Below are 20,756 nucleotides of genomic sequence, written 5' to 3'. Positions count from 1 at the left end.
ATTAATCTATATATATATATATATATATATATATATATATATATATATATATATATAATTGCATGACTCAAGTCAGGTGACGTGGTAGCCTCACAATTCATGAATGATATTTATCTTTTTTGTCAGAATTTTTGACTTTTTCCCTATTTTTAACAAGCCAAAAAAAAAATAAAAAAAAATTTACACCCTAAAATGGAAAGGCACCTTTTAACTTCTCATAATTTCTCTCCGTTTATTCCTCTTCTTTTTCCCAGCGTTACCTTTTGCTCTTGCTTTTCCCACAATCTATACTCATGGCTACCATTGCCAAAGTGAAGAACAGCAAGATGTACTTAACTGATTTTATAGGATTTCTAATTCGGGGCAATACTGCCCGCCTAAAGGGGTATTGCGAATCTTAACCATGAAATACTTGAACCAAGAAATTCCCATGATTGTGATGTGTTGTTCAGAAATTGAAGAATTGAGGCTATTTCCCTTTTGACACGAGGATTTGAGTAAAGAAATTAAGAATGGAATAAGGAAACAATTGGTTATCATCATTTTTCTGAATTCCGAAGTAGAGTTGCAAAGAAATTAAGGAAAACTCCTACTATTTAAATTCACGACTTTATTAAAATTGAATCCACCAGCTACATCAAATTCAAATAACGTGTGCTTACTGGATTTACACCGACGATCGGATACAATTGCCGTCTCTGCCTCTGCTCGCCACAACAGGCCCTCGAAACGAATACGGTACCTACATATACTCCCGTTCTCCCTTTGAAGTGATTAATTAGTTTTTGTAAGTTATTTCAGTTTATTCCTTGTGAAGACTTAATTTTGTGTGTTTTATTATGCGTTGCCAGGAGATATTTCTTCTATTTGTGTATTTTATTATGCATTGCTAGGAGATATTTCTTCTACTCAGTAGAAGACTTAATTTTGTGAATTTCATTGTGCTTTGCTGGGAGATATTAGGATAGCAATTGGAGAAAAGACTGATCTTTTAAAGCATGTTTTTGACAAATAATAGGAGGAAGTACAAATGCGGTTGTTCATATATAGTCTCTTTATAAGCTGATATCATTTATTAAGTACTTCTGTGATTCTGCAAAGTGAGTTGGTTAAGCACAAAGATTAGATTTTTAAGACAAAAATGAGTATAGAAAGGCTACCCAATTCATTTTCTCGATAATGGAAATTGGTCTGATCTTTAAGCTAAACATGACCATAGAAAAATCACAACATTTTTGAAGCAAAGGTTGATGTTTAGGAAAAACATGACAATAGAAAGAGATACCAAACAATTCATTATCCGCATTCTTGAAATGGGTACTTCTATGAATTTGTGAAGAAAAGATTTGATTTTAGGCCAAATTAAGGTGTCCGCCAAAAAAATTATGACAGTTCATACTCCAAATTATCGAAATAGGTTCTTGGGTGATGTGGGTTCGTTAAGCAAAGTTTTGGTTTTTAGGGTGTGAATATGATGATATAAACAGATTAGAACAGTTTGTTCCCTAGATTCTCCAAATGGGCACTTGCGTTACATTGGTTAGTTATTCAAAGATTAATTTTTAGGCAAATATAGCCATAAAAAAGACCAAAGCATTTAATTCTCAAAATTTCTCGATTTTTTTTAAATTGTTTTATTACATAAGGGGTAGGGGAAAGGGAAATGGGGGAAGGGATTACAACGTGGGGATTCGAACCTTCACCAACAAGGTGAAAGTTCAGGTAGCCAACCAGCTAAGCTACTATATCCTTACCAAAATTTCTCGAATATGGTTGTTGTGTCACGTGTTTAAGTTAAGCAAATTTTTAATTTCTAGGGAAAAGATGGCCATAGAAAATATTACATCAGTTCATTCTCAATTTTTTAGAAAGGGCATATAACTTTGATCGGTTGTATATGTATGTTTCCGTGTATGTTACTCTGAAAGAAGGTTTGTTTTAGTATGATATGATTATTAAGGTGCGGAAGGACAATGCCATAAACTGCTCCACAGGATTACAGCACATCCCAGTCAGGCGCACTTCGAAGAAATCTAATAACGCAAAGAGTCGAAAGCTGCTTTCACAAGGAAGCACTTTTTGGCCATAGAAAAGCATAGCTTATTCGATAGGAATGATCAGGAAACTGAATTTTCTATCGCTGGAAGATCCCGTATGGAGACATACTTCTCATTTCAAGTCTAAAAATCATAAGCAAAAGCTTATAACCAGCTTAGACGATGAGGCTGAATGAATAATGATTGAGTTTATTCACTCATCTCTAATGTACTTACTTGCAATGAAAACTCAAATTAAAATGCAACTTTCAACCCATGGAAAATGAAAAAATAAGAGGTTGAATATGGACTTTAGGGAAGGAAGATAAAGTCAAATTAAGATTTTGTACTTGAACGTGGCATAGCCAAAACTGATAAAGCTAGGCAAGATGCTGAAAGATTTGCAATTCAATCACTTGCTTCAAGTTTAGACTGTTAAATGACATATCTCTCTCTGTCTAATCGTTATCCATTTGATGTCAACTATTATTAGCTCACTGTACTGATCTGACTTGCAATCTATTTTTTTCTAACTTGTGTTGATAACTCTGGGTGGCATACTAAATGGATAAAATATTCATCTCCTAAATTATATGTGGGCATACCACATAGAGGTTTGTGAACATTGATTTCACTTAGAGAATGATGTGCAAACACACGATGAAACTATTAGACCTTTGTTGATACGCATGGATTTTCTTTCCGACCATTAATCTAAGAAAGATGCCCTTAGACTGATGCAAAGAGAGCTATTTTCTGATGCCTGTTTTGTACTGTGTAGAGCACTTACGCCTAGAACTGAAGAAGAAGCTAGCTCCCGGGAAGAAAGTTGACACCCAATGTTGTTAACGCTATAAAAACAGATTTTCATACCAGATAAATTGAAACTGGAACCAAGATGTTTCCATCAAAGTGGTCAACCCTGTCTATGATAGCACATTAATGTTATTCAAGACTCAATTACTCTTTGAAGAAACGTTTCTGTGTTATTTCAACCCACTCTCAAATGATTTGTCTTTTATAGTCACTTCAACTACTTGAAATTTCTAATTTGGTTTCTCCCATCTATGGGGCTTTATGTTGATATCTCTACGTGATTTTAGCACCTCTGTAACTTTCTTCTCACCATACATACAAGGAAGAAAAGAGACCTGGTAAAACCATGTGCCTGAGTCTTTGATAGTTAGAAGTTTCAAGTGAACTTTGGTTGCAGTGACTCAAAGATTTAAGAGCAAACAGACAGAATTCAGATTTAAGTATATTATATTTTTACTAGGTGATTGGAAAAGCTGTGAAGATTGCTGAGGCTATTAACTATGTGCAACCTTCCACCGCCGAGTTGAGGTAAGTTACTTAGACTGCTTTGTTTTATAATACGCAAAAATTGGCTTCGCAATTAGTGTCGAGTTTCCAGGGAAATATCTGTTTGATGTGCTTTGCCACAACCAAAAAAAAAAAAAAAAACTTCCCATCCGTTTCAATTTGTTTGTCTAGTTTTGATTTGCCGCAGAGTTTAAGAAAGTAAAGAAGACTTTTGAATCTTGTAGTCTTAAATTAAAGATATTTAGCATGAATCAAAATTCCCTTGAAACTTATGATCTTGAACATGCCACGTGGAAAGTTGAAATTAGAGCATTGCCCAAAAAGGAAAGAGGCATTCTTTTTTAAACAGATTAAAAAGGAAAGTAATGTTATACCCCATTTTAACCGGAGTCAAAATGGTTTACAACATTCCCGATAATTCCAGGGTTAATTAAAAAATTAAGGAGTCGCCACCTAATTATTTATGGTGAATTAGGACACCTAAAGTTCATTAAAATTATTTTCTAAAGTTAACTTCATTTCAAGGTCTACTAACTAAAACTCTAGATAAGGGTTCAATTAATCTAAAGGGAAGATATTAGGCATCCTTTAAGATCCATTAACAATGGTTAACCGACCAAACTTATGTTAATTTAAAAGGTTATGTGCAAAGTATAAAATGAACATGTACATATGCTAAATATCAAATTGATGTTTTATTGTGAAAATCCATTTTAGTAAAACCAGATAGTACTGAAATGATTTTATAAACTCAAAAGCTTCTTTCCTATTAAAAAACAAATACAGCATCGGATTTATGGCCCGAAGGCGATTGGTATTCAAAGAAATACTAGCTTTGTTCGTTAGAATGAGGACTGATTTGCGACCTAAATTTCTTCAGTGAAAACGTTTAATCAAATTCCAAACCGAGGGTGAATGAAGATAACTAATTACTTGCCCAATTTCCTTTACGTTCTAAATGTCCTATTCCAAATAAAACGCATGCGGTCCATTATTAACTACAGCAGATCCTTAAGTGAAACTTGTCTATAAACTATGTAGTACCTTAGGTTTAACAATCAATGACATAAAAATGGAAATAAAAGGTTAGTCATATAGGGAGTTTTAAACACACTAATGAGCAAGTCAAAGGAATATAGAATGATAAAAGCCATTTTGGCCTTCGTAAGGAGTAGCGATATTCTGCAAATTTTCCGATCAAGCGAAATAAGAGGGTAGACAATGGAGGGGTGCGAACTCCGTAAGCAGTGTCGTTGAGTTTCAAAGTGAAACTCTTCGGCTCCGGTTGTACATGCAAAATAAACAAAGTAGGAGAGGAGGAGTTAGAGATGCTCTACTGCTTCTTAATAGTTAAGGAAACATAAAAGTAGATCCATAGCCACATTATCATTCAAACATTTAAATGATAGTAATAACTTTAGAGGAACACACTAAGCCACCACTATTCTTTTGAGCAAAACAATGAAGAAGAACCTGGAAAAAGGCTACTGATCTTTCAACAAAAACTGGGTTATGACAGCATTAAACTTCAATAAAAGTAGGAACTTTGTTTAGATAAAGAGGGCAGAGTCAGATTTTGATTGACAGGAAACCTAAATATGCTCCCAACCTTATTTAAGATAAAAAAGGACATATTGCACTATAACAAGATATACTATCTTTCCCAGAATCTTAAGAGTTATCCTCCTAAGTTCCTCCTACTAATCAATGACCTCTAATGCCCCACAAAGTGCAGATCCTAATTCTTTTAAAATTAGAGCATTTTTTCCTTAATCAAATCCCTCATCAGATTAGTCTTGATTAATAGCAGGTCATATGACAACATTCTAACTTTAAACACATAGCACAATTTAGATTTAGGACTTAATTCTTAAATAAGAACATGGCAGATTAGTGCTAGGAGGGTTCAAAACTAATTGTAACCTAAGAGTTCTGCCCTAAAAATCTCATGACTTCTAGATAAGAGAAAATCTTGTGATTTACCAACCAATGAAAGCCAACATTTGGACCCGAACATTAAGAAAACAAATATTGATACCTTAGCAAGTAATAATTCCTATAACAGATCTCTTCTTTTGCCTTTTATCATATGGTGAGCCAGTTCAATATATGAATGAACAAATTCTAACTCCTTAACCCCCCCCCCCCCCCCCCCCCTCTACTTTTTAGGGAAGGGAAGCATAACCAAACTGAAACATTCCAGAGTCCAAGTACAGCTAAACACTCAAAAATTTAATCAACTAATTGAACTGAATTCAGACAAAACAGAACACAGAGCCAAGCACATAGGACATCAGAAAAGAAAACATAGGAACAAAACTGAAGATAACAGGGATGGGATAAAAAAAAATAAGACTTCAGGATCTTTCAACTATAAAATCCATTACTCACAATGCAATCAAACCAGATTTTACTTATATGAATTTAGGGATAATTTAAACTAATCAAAACAAACCAACACACTAACAGTCTCCATGTTACATCCTATGCTAATTCACATAAGAGAAAGAAAGCAAGGATGGGATTACGAATCATACTTCAATTTCATAAGCAGACAAGGACATAAGGAGGATTCTTAAGGACTGTCTAAACACATGATCAAGTTAAAGAATGTAGGGAGTCATTTTTTCAGTAAAGGTACTTGAAAACAGTTTCAGAATCTAAGCTGGATTATGCAAGGAAACAGAACTTCAATCGAAAGCCACTAAAAGGAAACATAACTTCAATCGAAAGCCACTATCAAACTCTTTAACTAGATTCTAATCCCAAAAAGACATCCCAAACCAATAAGTTCGTTGTTTAAGCCTAACGCTACATTATCCTAAGTTGGACCTAATCATGAGCAAACAGAAATCAGACACAGATTTACCTACTAGTCATGCCTGATCTAACAACAACACTTAAACAAGATTGAATATTCTACTAACAGGACATATAAACTATTAACGTCACATACTCTATTAATTAACAAGTAAAGCATAAATAGACATGCTAAACTACTAATAATAACAATAGAAAAAGATAATGACACAAAATTTAATCTAAACACAAACAAAAACAAATAATACTGAACTAAACACACACAAAAATAACTTAAAGGAAGAAAGATTACCTTTCTAGGGTGCAGTGAACTAGATCACGGGGTTTAGATCTATGCTCGAACACGACGAACCCAAACTCGAAAAATCTTTCGAATCAAAAATCTCGATAGAAACAGAAACAGTACACTCTTTTCTTTTGAAAGAAATTTGGTTTATTTCAAATAATTTCAAATGCCAGTAATGACTCCCAAAAAAAAAACTTCCCCTCAAATGGATAAAGAAACGAGTATTTATAGTAGAATCCCTAGGGTTTGCTGGGGTTCCAAATTTTGGGCGGGATTCGAATTACCTAGGGTTTTTGAAAACGAGTCAAAATGGGATCGTTCAAATCTGAACAGATTTTCACGTGGTTTGACTTGGATCTTACCCGAAAATGGCTCAACCATTTATGGTTTTGGAGATTGTCACGTGTCTTGAAGCAAGAGTGGGCAGACCTTTCCCTTTCAATCGACAAACGCATGCAGGTAAGCAGAAGGAAAGACAAATTTTGGTATGAAAATGTGGTAGACAAGACTGTGCATGGTTAAAGAGAAATAGGGTTTGCCACAAATGGAGGAAGAAGAGGGAGAACAGAGAGAGGGCGCCGTTCGTATCCTTTTAGATTTTAGGTTGAACAAAATGAAAAAGACGGGCCGGGTCGGGTAGGTTTGGACGAAATGGGTCGGCTATTGTGGGCTGATCCATTTAACGGATAGTGGGCTTGACTGTTTGGGCCATTAATTGGCTGAAGCATTGGTCTTTCCTCCTTCATTTTAATTATTTTTGGGCTTCTAACTTAATAACTAGTACAATGAAGACAATTAGTAATTAATATGTAGAAAGTAAAGGACTTACTAAAGTATTGACTTATAATTAATTTAACGAGTACAAATCCGAAAATGAAATGATGACGAACCATAAAAAAATTGTGATAAAATAATGCTAGTAATGTTGATAGTAAAAATAGCGAGGATGAAAGTAATAAGAGGATAACAATATTAATAGTAGTAGCAATAAAAATAGTGGTGAAAATAAAGTATTTAGATTGTTAATAAATTTAGAAGCCCCAAGAAATAAATAGGAATAAAGGAGGGATGAAATTAGGTGTCAACAAGTAAGACAAAACAAATTGAAACAGATGCGTAATATTTAAACTATTTGCAATTTCTTAGTTATTAATCTTAAGTTGCAATGCATGTTCCAACTGATTGGGAGGTAAACATTAGCAAAATAGCTAAATTCTGTACATGCATACTTTCATGCAGTTTATCTCAAAGAAGTTATCTGAATTCGGGAATGGACTTCAACGTGAAATGTCTTCTCTCCAGGCATGCAAATCACTCAAAGAATATGTTGTTATGAGTTTTTGACTTCTTGAATATAATTTTTAATGGATTTTGTGACAATTTCAGATGATTCAATCCATTGGATTGTTTCATCATACTAACAGAAGAAAGTTGCAGAGTTCGGATTTTGGAGTGATGAGGCTGGTTTAGAAGAAAATTTAGTTCCTCCAGATCTGTTGAAAATAACAAAAGCCAGGATGTACAAAAGAGCTCTTTAGTACAAACGTTATTATGTAATCGGTAATTTATACTTTCCTCCTCCCTCTCTCTTAGATTTAGAAATTCCTTTCACGCTATAATTTTGATCAATACACCGCGCGAAGCACAAACAAATTTACTAGTATATTAATAATATATGGATTAAACTAATAAAATGACAGAAGTGTCTTTCCTAAACGCAAACAAACTTTTATTTTCTTATTTAAAAGTGAACACATATTAGAATCATACACTGTACTCCATTAATTTTTTATATTAAGCCAAACATCCAATAAGAAGTAACTCTTACGAACACCATATCCCTGCATTTGTTCTATCCTTGTATAATTTGTATTCAAACCAAACGACCCCTAGCAACATAAGATAACTATATACATGAATAAAGCATCCAGAACGACGCATCATTGTCTTTTTCCTAGAAGACCGTGAACGTTAAACCTCCAATGGGATAACAGTAAACTCACTGGTTTTTAGCTTTAAAAAATGAATTTATACATCCAATTTTAGTGCGATGAACTAACACTTAATAAGAAATAACTCCAACATTATTAATCCTTGCATTACTAATTATTACATTACCAATTCCAGCATTACAAGCAATGAACTAACACTTAACAAGAAGTGCAAAACCCTTTTAGTCGTAGAACAGATTAGCTAAACATCTATGGTAGAGATTTATATTTTCTTTTTTAGGAAAAACAAAAACTAATTATGATAAATATTTTTTCCGTTCTTAAAGTAAAAGAAAAATTCAAATATATTAAGAAAATCAAGACAAACAACTAGCAGAGGTAAGCAATGAATCATGCCATTAAAAAACAAATTCATTGATGATCTCATGGAAAGTCTTAATTATGAAAGACAGTCCTTCAATTTTATTTCCGATCCACTTCTACTGAGATAAACCAAATAAAATTTTAGATCAAGTTTAGCAACATGATGGTACTAGTAACTACCAGCACATGAAAACATTAATACTTACTGGTCATCTATAGCATTACTAATTCATTAGTGGGTTCATGATATACTCTTCAAATATTTCATCTACGTAATTTTCTTTTAATTGTTTGACCATGCGGTCTTTCCATGTGCTTTCTCAATGTCACTACTGTTAACCACTGTGTTCGAAACAAGTATTTAAACGTCCTGTCATTTCCCATTCACACCACCACAAAACCCCACAAATACACCTTTTCTGAAAATAAATGGCAAATGCAAAATTCTGTGGCCATTGCAGGTTACGCCTCCTATCACAGTTTCCATATCTCTACTCTCTGCTATTATTACCCCTTTCTTTCAAGAAAAAAGCCCAAAAGGGAACCGATTCACAATCTTAGATCTTGATGATATTGACATAGCAAGGTAAGCAGAACAGAACATTTCATAACGCTAATTATCATTAAATGATGTTGCTTATCTACTCATCTTAATATGTCTAAGAAAACAAGAGCTGCAAGAAATCTCAATGCACATGTACAACATCTAAAAAGCAAGATACCATAACATTCTGGTATGTCACACAACAGTAAGTCAAAAAGTAAAATTAGCAGTAATTGGACCAAAAAAGTTTGATGATTACATGAGCAGTTTATCAAAAACTCAACATAAGACGATATTTACCGCATCCTGACACGGCAAATTGTTTTGCAGTTAGTCATGGAAAGCTCACTCCTCAACGATAATCACAGAATTAGTGGAGAATCTTGGGCAACCCAACAATTTCTCAGCCAATCGAGAAAAATATCGGGACCCACAGTTCATTGAACATCTCCTGCACTCTCGTCTTTGATACAATAACGAACTTCTCCAAAACAGTCGCATTGTTTAACAGATATTCTGAAAGTTTGAAAAGCTTGTCATAGCCTTGATTGAAATGATCTTCCAAACACACCCCTAAGGAGTTGACAATCTTAACATTCTTGAGGCTGGGAAACCTGAAGCTCGACAGCAAATGAGTATCATTTCCTCCGGTCAAATATCCCAACTCAAAGCTGCATGGATCATTATCCAACTGGAGACAGAATATAGAGGGATCAAAAGCAGGTCTACAATCGAATGGAACTTTGTTTTGAACTGGAAAAGCAGGTCTTCAGTCAAATGAAACTTGTATTGCACAAAATCACAAACCAATTATTAAATAGCAGAAATGTCTGGTAAAGAACAATTTTTGGACCGACCAATCTTTAACGGTTTCCTCTCTTGAAAAGCTAAGAATGAAAGCTGCTGAGTTGGTCAGCAATCCTTCTTTTTTTTTCCCTCTGTTTTGAGAAGTTGGTACTGTTGTATTCCTCCAAAACTAAGCAAGAAAAGGAATAAAATACGGAAAAGGCTCAAATATACCATCGAACTATTAGAAATAGCTCATTTATGCTACTCATCAATTGTTTGGCTCATTTATGCTATCGAACTATCGAAAATGGCTCATTTATGCCACTCATCAATAGTTTGGCTCATTTACGTCATCGCCGTTACCAAAATCACTCATCCATGCCATTTTTCATTAATGCCGGTTTTATAATACCAGATATGACACGTGGCCTCCAATTAGAGGTCTACGTCGTTTAATTAAACCAGCCCAATTTTAAATCCCAAATTAATAAAAAATTCGATCCATACACCCGACCCACCCATAACCATAATCTAGTTGGAGGTCACGTGTGATATCTGGTATTGTAAAACCAGCGTTAATGAAAAATGACATGAATGAGTCATTTTGGTAACGGCGACGGCATAAATGAGCCAAACTATTGATGAGTGGCATAAATGAGCCATTTCGGATAGTTCAATGGTATAAATGAGCCAAACTATTGACGAGTGGCATAAATGAGTTATTTCCGATAGTTCGATGGCATATTTAAGCCTTTTCCGTAAAAGAAATATAACTAGTTACAGGGGAATCGACTAGGTAAACCAATGAACCAGCAGCTATACAGAATCGCACCCAGTGAAAATAGCTGTGGACGGTGCAGAAACATTTAAGAAGGAAAATTGTGATCTAATAATTGCGGGCGCCACAAACAAGAAGCAGCTCTTTTTGAAGAAATGCGACAAGTGTCTGAAGCAACGAAACCGGATCTCTTGATATTTGTTGTGGATAGTAGTATTGGATGTTTGGTTTGATAAAGCTCAAGCATTTCGACAAAGTGTTGTGGTTGGAGCAGTGATTGTTACTTAGATGGATGGCCATGCAAAAGGAGGTGGTGCCCTAAGTGCTATTGCTGCAACTAAAAGTCCAGTCATATTTATTGGAACTGGTGAATACATGGACGAGTTTGAAGTTTTTGATGTTAAACCATTTGTCAGCCGTTTTTTAGGCATGGGTGACTTGTCTGGATTGGTGAACACGATACAGGAGGTGGTCCCAATGGATCAACAGCCTGAGATTCTTCAGAAGTTATCATCAGGACATTTTACCTTGAGGATCATGTACGAGCAATTTCAAAACATGCTTAAAATGGGTCCCCTTGGGCAGGTCTTCTCAAGGCTTCGAGGATTTAGTGCCGAGATGATGCCACAAGGTCGTGAAAAGGAAAGTCAGGCAGAATTTAGACGGTATATGACAATGATGGACTCCATGACTGATGAAAAATTGGACAGTACCAACCCAAAAGATTATGACTGAATCTCAATTCACGCGTATAGCTAGGAGATCTGGCCGCCTAGTGCATGAGGTGATGGAGATGTTGGAAGAATACAAACGACTTGCCAAGATATTCAGCAAGATGAAGGGTCTTAAGATTCCAAAGGGAGATATGAGTTCCTTGTCAAGAAACATGAATGCACAAAACATGAGCAAAGTCCTTCCCCATCAGATGTTGAAGCAAATAGGTGGCATGGGTGGTTTACAAAACTTAATGAAGAAAATGGATTCCCCCAAGAACGTGATGGGTATGTTTGGTGGTGGAGAGTAATAATGTGATCACAATCAAAGTACACTTTACGGGGTAACGGTAAAGGCTAGTTAAGTTATCAATCCATAGTCGGTGGAAAAAACACATAACCACATCTTTGTCATTCCCTATCTTCCAAATTTTTGGATCACATGCATGTGGTGAATTTAGTTAATTCAGAATGAAACATTCTATGATTTTGCTGGAAAAAAAAAAGCTATTACTAGTTGGTCAGCAATCATTTTTCCTTTCGAAGCGTGTTTACCACAGTAGAAGAACAGCACTAATCATATTAACATGAAGCTTTCTAGTGAGAATTTCTTAGTGATAATTAAAGAATATTTGCATCTCCTTCATACAACTGTTCAAAGGGGGGTGGGGGGTGGGGGGTGGGGGGGTGGGGCATGTAAAATTCATAAAATGAATGTGCAATAAGAAGAGCTAAAATTGCAGGAAACTACGGTCATAGTCGCCATAGTTATGTTGAGTGTCTCCACATAAGGTGAGGCTTGCAGCAGGATAGCTACTCCATTCGAAGAAAACCTTGTGATATGCAAATCAAGAGTTAGACATTTGCATTTCAATTCTGGAAGCAGTAGCCCTTCAAGCTGCAACAAGACCTGATGCAGTAATCCCAATGAAACTAATAAATGATTGTCTGATAGAGAAACCAAAAAGAACCAAAGAGAAAGTAAATGTAACGACCCGTTTGGTCGTTTTGCACCTGTGAACTCGCTTTCGTTAAAATACCCTTTCGTAGTTTAAAGGGTATTTTTGATTTGCGGGGATTGGTGGCACGGTGATTTAATTGGCGGATACTTTTTGAAATATATTTTTATTTAATATGTGTGAATAGTTTATTTATAGGAATATAAGTTTCACACATATAAGGTCTAAGTTGGTAATTAAAGTATTTGGCGGAAGGACTATATTTCTACAGGTGCTTAAGTGAATAGGTAAATTATAGAAATTAATGGGAATATTATTTGCACAAATATATAAGGCATGAGGTGAGAGTATTTATTTTATTTTATTTATTTTGGCTAATTTACTAATGGATTGGTGGACTAAAGTGCAATTATTTGGTTATTAAATGGTAAAAGAAATGGGTCAAGCCCACCATCCTTCACGTCATTAGTCTTAGGGGTGTTTGGGAATAAATGAACTTTCTCTTTACTTTAAACCTAGTACTAATAAAAAAAAGAAAATTGCATATATTCGGTTGGGCTACTCCACTTCGGGAAAGAGGCGAAAGAATTTTTGTTAAAGAAATATTTTGTGGAGCAAACTATTGAGGCACCAGGTAACGTGGGACAATGAAGAAGTCCTTTATATTTTATTTGTTCTGAGTATTCAACTTTTTATTTTTTTATGTTTAATCATTCCATGATGATGGCGTCAACGATTAGAGGGAATGAATAAGAGTAGTAATTACGCAATGATGGCCTAATCATTGGAAAGGGTTTAAGTAAATGGTATGGGTTAATTATGGTAGTTCTGCACCTTTTCACGTATTGGTTACTGATTTGTGTAGTCTAGGCTTTCGTTCTAGATTTCTTTTTATTTTAATTTTGTATCATGTTGCACTTCAATTCTAATATATAGGGTATATGTAATGGAATATTTTGGTATTGAATTATATGTATACCTTCATATTCATGGTATTTGAATTGTGGAAAGTTAGATTTTTGTCCGAAGTTAAGATATTAGGGTAATTAAAGGTTTCGAGTCCTAGTCCTAAGAAAGGAGAATTAATGATTTGAGAGTCCATGTATGGATGAAAGTGATTAATTTTCAAAATATATGATCCTTAGATAATGGGTGAAATTATTTTTTTATTTTTATTTTTATAAAATTCCAATCTTGCCCTTGTGGGCCCATGGCCACTTTTTGGGGTGCGTTTTGGGTTTCGAATATAAATATAGCAATATGGGTGTCCTTAGATTCGTATTCTAACGTAGATCGCATATTTTATAGATTTGGATCGTTCAGAGGCTCTACGCAAAGGGAAGGCGTTAGTTTGATTGTTCGTGGCATCCGCTCGGCATTGAGGTAGGTTACGGTCTACTTTAGTTAGACTCTGATTAGAGAATCGTATGTAGTTGTAGAAAGTGACGGGGATAGCATGATAGGCCTTCGGGCATGAAGTGGAGGTGAATTCCAATTAGGTTGATTTTGTTAGCTGTTATGTGGGCTTGTCGCCAAATGTGTTATTTATGTGATTATCACTTGTTTGTATCTCTGTCACATACTATTCACTCATCACATGAAAAGGAATGGTAATATTGATAATTGAACAGAGGACAGTAATATGATTTGTACTTGTTGATTTATATTGGTGATATTGTTGAGACTGATATCATGCATGGCATGCTTTCCATATTATTGTTGTGATGATTGGTGAGGTGAGTGATTGAGAGACTCCGAGGTCTTTGCCGGAGATGGAGAGTGACAGAGAGATTCCGAGGTCTTTGCCGGAGATTGAGAGTGATTAATAGCCTCCGAGGTTTCTGCCGGAGAGCACGAGTGGTACATGGACTTCGCGGGTCCCCCATGGGTCATGGCTTTGAGGCACTGCCCTTAGCATGTGTGTACGAGAGTGGAGTGAGAGAGGTGACTGTTGCATTGCATTGCATTCATCCACTCATATATTTGACTGATCATTTGGTGAATTATATCTGTCTTGGTTGATTTCATGATTCCTTTACACTTTACTTGTACATGATACGTGACCATACCTGTTTGCTCTATATGCTACTTGTTGGTTTCAACTTCTTCATGCGTTATCTAATCATTGTCGGCCTATGATGCTTACCGGTACAAATGTTGTACTGATACTACTGTTGCTGCATTTTTGTTGAGTGCAGAGTACGATCCAGGTTCCAGTTCTACACCCCGTGACTGATACGCGAGGGTGACATCTTTCAGTCATTCAGGGTGAGCTACTTGGTCATCCGTGGCCCCTGAAGGACCTTCTCTATTTATTTCTGTTTTTGTATTCGACAGACAATATGTAGCCTTCGGGTATTTTCAGACTTATATTCCGTACTATGTTAGCGCTCTTGTACCCTTTGACCAGATTTTGGGGTTGTCGTGACATTTCTAGTTATGTTAAGTATTTAAGACTTGGTAACTTATTCTTATTCAATTTTCCGCTTATTTAACTGGTTAATAGTAATGTGGTTCGCCTACTCGGAGGGATAGTGTAGGTGCCACCACGACTCGCGAATTGGGTCGTGACAGAAAGTAATCCATAATAGACGAAAGTGTTATATAAAATCTGATCATCTAACACATCTGCTGAATGATTAAGTAAATACCCGACTTTAAAAAGTTGACAGAAAGATTGCAAAAGTCACAAGTTTTGTACTTAAACCATTAGCCTTTTTAGAAGTTCTCAGTTGTATTATATTCTAAATGCTATTCTCTTTAGGAAATCCATATTCTGTAACTGTTTGCTAGAAATAATACTATAGAGCAAATAAGATTATTTTGACTTAATACAAACCTCAATCAACCAAGTTCCGATTGTTAACCGAGTTGCGTAACTCAACTTTTGAAGATAATCTTGGATGAGTGTCCTAATAACCTGATGCGTAACAGGATAAGTCTTACCAGAAATAGATCTAGCAAAATTTGTATAGCAATTTTGGAAAGTAAGTTTAGCACTGACCACAGAGGATACATTTACTAGCTTACACTTTAGATCATACAGATTTCCAGAGATCTCTAGATACTGAATATACGGGGCAATAATTCCCAAAGAATGATAAGCTTCATCATCTGAAAACCAATACTCTTCGAACTTAAGTCTCTTTAAATTTGAAGAAGTAATTTCCAAATGACTGAATCCCTCGACATTAGAAAATTCCAGAGTTTCCAAAGCAGGACAACCAGAGAGTAAGTTGACAATATCATCATCATCTAACTTAGCGAATTTCAACTTTAGGCTGTTTAGAGATTTCCACTCTATGACAAATCCTTTTTCAAGTCGACAATGGTTCAGAACCAATGTTATCAACGAGGAACAAATGCAGAGAGACTTGGGCAACATGATGGTGTATTTCCATTTATCAGATGACGACAATACAACATTTTCGACTTTTCTTTCAACAGCGATATCAAGCCATCGGGTGATTGGGAAAAACCAGGTCAGGTGAGTGAATCCAGTGTGAATATTTTAATTTTAGAACAAGTGGAATGAGCTAATGCATAATCAATAAAGGCAATGAAGTTTCGGAGTTGTTCATGTTTATAACTGAAAAAGAAGTGATCAACTGAAGTCCAAAGATACTGCCACCTTTTTGAGACAAGACGTGTAGTGAAGGCATCTTCGGTTGGCAAAAGAGAGATAATGTAAAGTAGAAGAGGGTCCGGCAATTCACTGATTCGGTCAACAACTCCCTTCTTTAGTTTCTTTGACGATACGCCAACACTATTACTACGGCAATTCATGCTTTTCCGTCCACAAAGGTTAGGCTTTTCGACAACGTACCGAAATAAATAGTCGCTTAAGTTTGTGTTATAAAGAAAAGGACCAAAATAGGCAATAGTACATTATCATTTTGGTTTGGATATAAAACCATACATGTTCTTTTACATGGAGCATTAATAGTCCATTATATTTACATAAGTGGTACACTTTTAGTTAACTCTCAAATATTTTGTTAAAATTTAACAGAAAAGGGCAAAAATGACCTTGAACTATTAGAAAAGATTCAAAAATACCTTTCATTCATCTATTTTGCTAAAAATACCCCTCAGTTCAACTTTTTGGCTCAATCATGCTTTTTGACGGTCAACACTAAATTAAAAAAAAAAAAAAAAATTACACATGACATTTTATTACTAGTCCGATTTTCTAAATCTAAAAAAATTGGATTTTTATAAAATCTGGAACAACTAATATTTTTTTTAAAATGTGGTAAGCCCCTTTTTAAAAAAAAAAAAACAGGATTGCATTTTTATTAACAAATGTGGAATTTTTAAATATGGAAAATTGAATTTTTTATTAAAATTTGGATTTTTAAAATCTGGAAACTGATTTTTTTAAGTAAAATTTGCAAAACTAATACTCCATAATTTTCTTCTAGATTAAAAAAAATAGTTTTCTAGATTTATTTTTTTAAAACATGATTTTTCCACACTTTTTGTAAAAAAAATCATTTTTTCCAGATTTTTATGAAAATCCAGTTTTTCAGATTTTGAAAAAAAATCCACTTTTTCCTTCTTTTTTTTTTTAAAGTATTCTAAAAATAAAATCATGAAAATCTAAAAAATTTAGGACAAAAAAAAACATTTTTCCAGATATTTTAATTTTAAAAAATCCAGTTTTCATAATAGTCTTTGTTTTATTGGTCCTTTTCTCGTGTTATAACTCATAATAGTTTTTGGTTTATTAGGTGGAGCACTAATAGTCCTCCTAATACTTAAAATTATGTCACTTTTAGTCCAATGTAACAATAACTAAATGATCCATCCATTTTGTAACCTGTGGTCAAGAGTATTTGGAAAGCCACTTAGAAATTGGATTTGTGTGTGATTATCAACTATCCACATCTCGTCACTGCTTCCTTGTCGGACATTAATTGACGAAACGGATTGTTTTCTCGTCATGGACTATCCTCACCTAATGAGTTTAATTTTTGAAGCAGAGTAAGATCTAAAATCAGAATTAGTAATTTCTTTTATTTGTTCAAGTTGTTTGCAGTCCATTCTTTCATCTTTTTGCTTGATCTTTCCAAATCACCAAGAAAATTAAAAAAATTGTTGGTAAATAAAGTGTTTTAGCGACCTAATTTGCTTTATTTGGAACTCCTTAATTTTAAGTGCATTTGGGGACCTTTCTATAGAAAAACATTTGCTTCATATTTTTATATTTTTGTACATATTGGTTAAGTTTGGATTCATCAGCATAGGAACCCAAGACTTTTTTAAATCTAAAATAATATTCAAGTCTATGTCCTCATCTCCGTCTCCCATATGTAGATCACTAACTGGCACATGTGAAAATGATGACCAAGGATCATAATGTGGGATCATCTCTGGCGTATATCCAGGTCTTTTTGAAGTCGACGGCCCGGAAGAAGAAGCCTGACGGGATATTTGTAGCCGACGGAGCCTGACGGGCTATATCGTCAGGCTCATCTACTAGACCTCTGCCAGCCCGACTACCTCTATCAGCCTGACCACCTCTATCAGTCCTACCACCCTCTGGAACACCCTCTGGTGCAGGCTCTGGAATATCCTCATCGACACGATGCCACTCCTGTGCCTGTGTCATACCAGTGTCGGTAAGATGAACTATCCGTGCTGCATATGTTGCTATCCCGGGATCGGTGGACTCCGTAAGAGGAATGCTCTCATGGCATATCATCAGAGTCATCTGTAGCTGCATATATTTGTAAATTTTAAAAATTGAATAAATTCGTAAAGTAATACATAATAAGACGACGATTGAATAAATTTACCGGTGCCTCATACGCTCCTGAGAGTGATGCATATCCTCGGCCATCAGGACACTGCGTCGAGGGGTTGGCAATCAAGGAGCGAATGATCTGTGTAGTCAGTTATGGCGGAATACTCTTTGATCTTTAGGGGTCATTTGGTAGATAGTCGAAATTATCCCGGGACTAATTTATCCCATCTATTGGGATTATTTTATACCATCTTTTTAGATGGTATAAAATAATCCCAGTATAAGTGGGATAAGAAGGTATAAGCTGAGATATCCCAGCACTAATTTTGTACCATGTTTGGTACAAGGTATAAATTTATCCCGGGACTAATTTACACTTTCTATCAAACATGATATAAAAATTAGTGCTGATATCCCAGCTTATACCTTCTGCCAAACGACCCCTAAGTGTCTTTAAATTTGAAGAATTAATTTCCAACGAGGGAAAACCCAGACATTAGAAAATTCCAGTTTCCAAAGCAGGACAACCCGAGAGTAAGTTCCCAATATCGTCATCATCTGACTCAATAAATTCCAACTTTAGGCTCTTTAGAGACTTCCACTGTATGACCAATTCTTTATCAAAGGAACAATTGCTCGGATCCAATGTTATCAACGAGGAACAATTGTAGAAACACTGAGGCAACTTGAGTGGGTCAATTAAATCCCAAAATGATCGCAAACATTTTCGACTTTTTTCTCAACAGCAGTACCAAGCCACCGGCTGCTTTCAGACTGGTATCCATACCAGTAAGTGAAATCCAGTATGAAATTTTTAATGTTTGAACAAGTTGAATGAGCTAATGCATTATCCACAAAAGGATATAAACTTTTCCCCTTCCATTTCATTTTGACAATAGAAAAAGAAGCTATCAACAGAAGACCATAGATATTGCTACCTTTTCGCGAGAAGACATGTAGTGACTGCCTCATTCGTAGTGGGCAAAAGAGAGATAATCTGAATTAGAAGAGAGTCAGGCAACTGACTGATACGGTCGACTAGGGTTTCTTCTTCAACTCGGGTGATTGTAACCTTTTGTTTCTTCAACGATAGAGTATTTTCGCCGGAATCCATGGTTTTTGGTGCAGAATGGTTATAGAGTACTTTTCCGGTGGTTTTCTCCCCTGTTCACATGTTTTCTCTGGGTTTCAGTTGCGTTTTCCCATACTTCTGTCCTCTTAAATCCCACTTCTTTAGCGTCATGTTTGATGAACAAAACAACTAACACGGTATTCACTCCTACCCTTTTTATTTATCCTCAGCATTAAAAATAAACTTTCACTTTTTACTTTTCCATCTTATCCTATCAGGAGAAAAACAAACTTTATTTTTTTATTTTATTTTTGATATTAATTACTCATTTTTAAAATTTATTACTTTCTCCATCCCAATATAAGTGTCACTTTAGCAAAACTACATCAATTAAGAAACCAATGAATAAAATGTAGAGTTTACTTAGCTGGCTCTATTTATTAGATATTTTTTTTTTTTAAATTGCATAGTATTAAACAGGGCTACTTCTTTAATGTCAAGAACATCGCTGGAAGTACTTACCAATTTTTGGCTTGAATTCCTAAGGTGCACTTATTTTGGAACAAATTTCTTTTGATAAGGTGACACTTATTTTGGGACAAAGGGGGTAAGACTATGAGTCCGGAACTTAAATGACCCAAAAATTAAGCAAGTGAACCAAAATACCCACTAAAAAAACAAGGTTACAATATTACCTTTTGCAGAGGAAATTCCTGCGCAAAAGGACTTAATAGCGCCGTACTCTTAAGTGCTTTTGGTAGGAATTTCCTACGCAATAGGGGTTAGTATAAACCCTACACTTCACCATTTTTAAGCCACTCTTCACCTCCTCCATTTTCACTCTTTCAACATACTTTAGCCACCTCAAAGCTCCAAAACGTCAAACTTTGCTATAAAACCCAATGTTTGTGAATGCGGTTATTATTGTAAGCTAAGAACATCAAGGACCCATGATAATCCGGATCGTCGTTTTTGGCGTTGTAAAGTGCCCGAAGTAAGTGTTTTTACAAGTTTTTAGGGTTTAGATCTTTTTCACATTATCTATATATTTTACTTTCAAAATCTAATTTTCTTGTAATGTTTATATGATATGAATGGTTGCAAACATTTTCGATGGGAAGATAGCATTCCCGTGAATAAAACAGTGGCGACCTCACGTATCACTCGAACATTTTTTGCAGGATTTGGCATCCATTTCCCACCATTTGCTAATATGGCTTTGGTTTGTCTTGTTCTAGCCACAAACCGCTCCACAACTTGCTTGTAAGTCATTCTCACCATTGCAGTAACGGGCAGCCCCCGTGCAGATTTTAGCAAACCATTGAATGACTCCGAGCTGTTTATTGTTAGCATCCCCCATCTCCTCAAGTGC

At 35.3% G+C, this 20,756-nt stretch overlaps 1 long non-coding RNA gene and 2 pseudogenes across 1 annotated transcript; 2 read left to right on the top strand and 1 right to left on the bottom strand.

The window, feature by feature from the left end:
• The first annotated feature begins 181 nt into the window (after positions 1 to 181).
• On the top strand, positions 182 to 8,071 carry LOC132627478 (uncharacterized). Its single transcript, XR_009577879.1, has 3 exons — positions 182 to 738; positions 3,313 to 3,380; positions 7,705 to 8,071. It is a non-coding gene; the product is annotated as an uncharacterized LOC132627478 (long non-coding RNA).
• A 1,583-nt stretch (positions 8,072 to 9,654) lies between these two features.
• On the bottom strand, positions 9,655 to 16,349 carry LOC132628980 (F-box protein At5g03100-like; annotated as a pseudogene).
• LOC132624145 (signal recognition particle subunit SRP54 1-like) lies at positions 10,060 to 11,915 on the top strand (annotated as a pseudogene).
• Positions 16,350 to 20,756: the final 4,407 nt, after the last annotated feature.

Source organism: Lycium barbarum, chromosome 2 (genome assembly GCF_019175385.1).
Source record: "Lycium barbarum isolate Lr01 chromosome 2, ASM1917538v2, whole genome shotgun sequence".
NCBI classification, from domain to species: domain Eukaryota; kingdom Viridiplantae; phylum Streptophyta; class Magnoliopsida; order Solanales; family Solanaceae; genus Lycium; species Lycium barbarum.
This window is presented reverse-complemented; position numbering and strand designations above follow the sequence as displayed.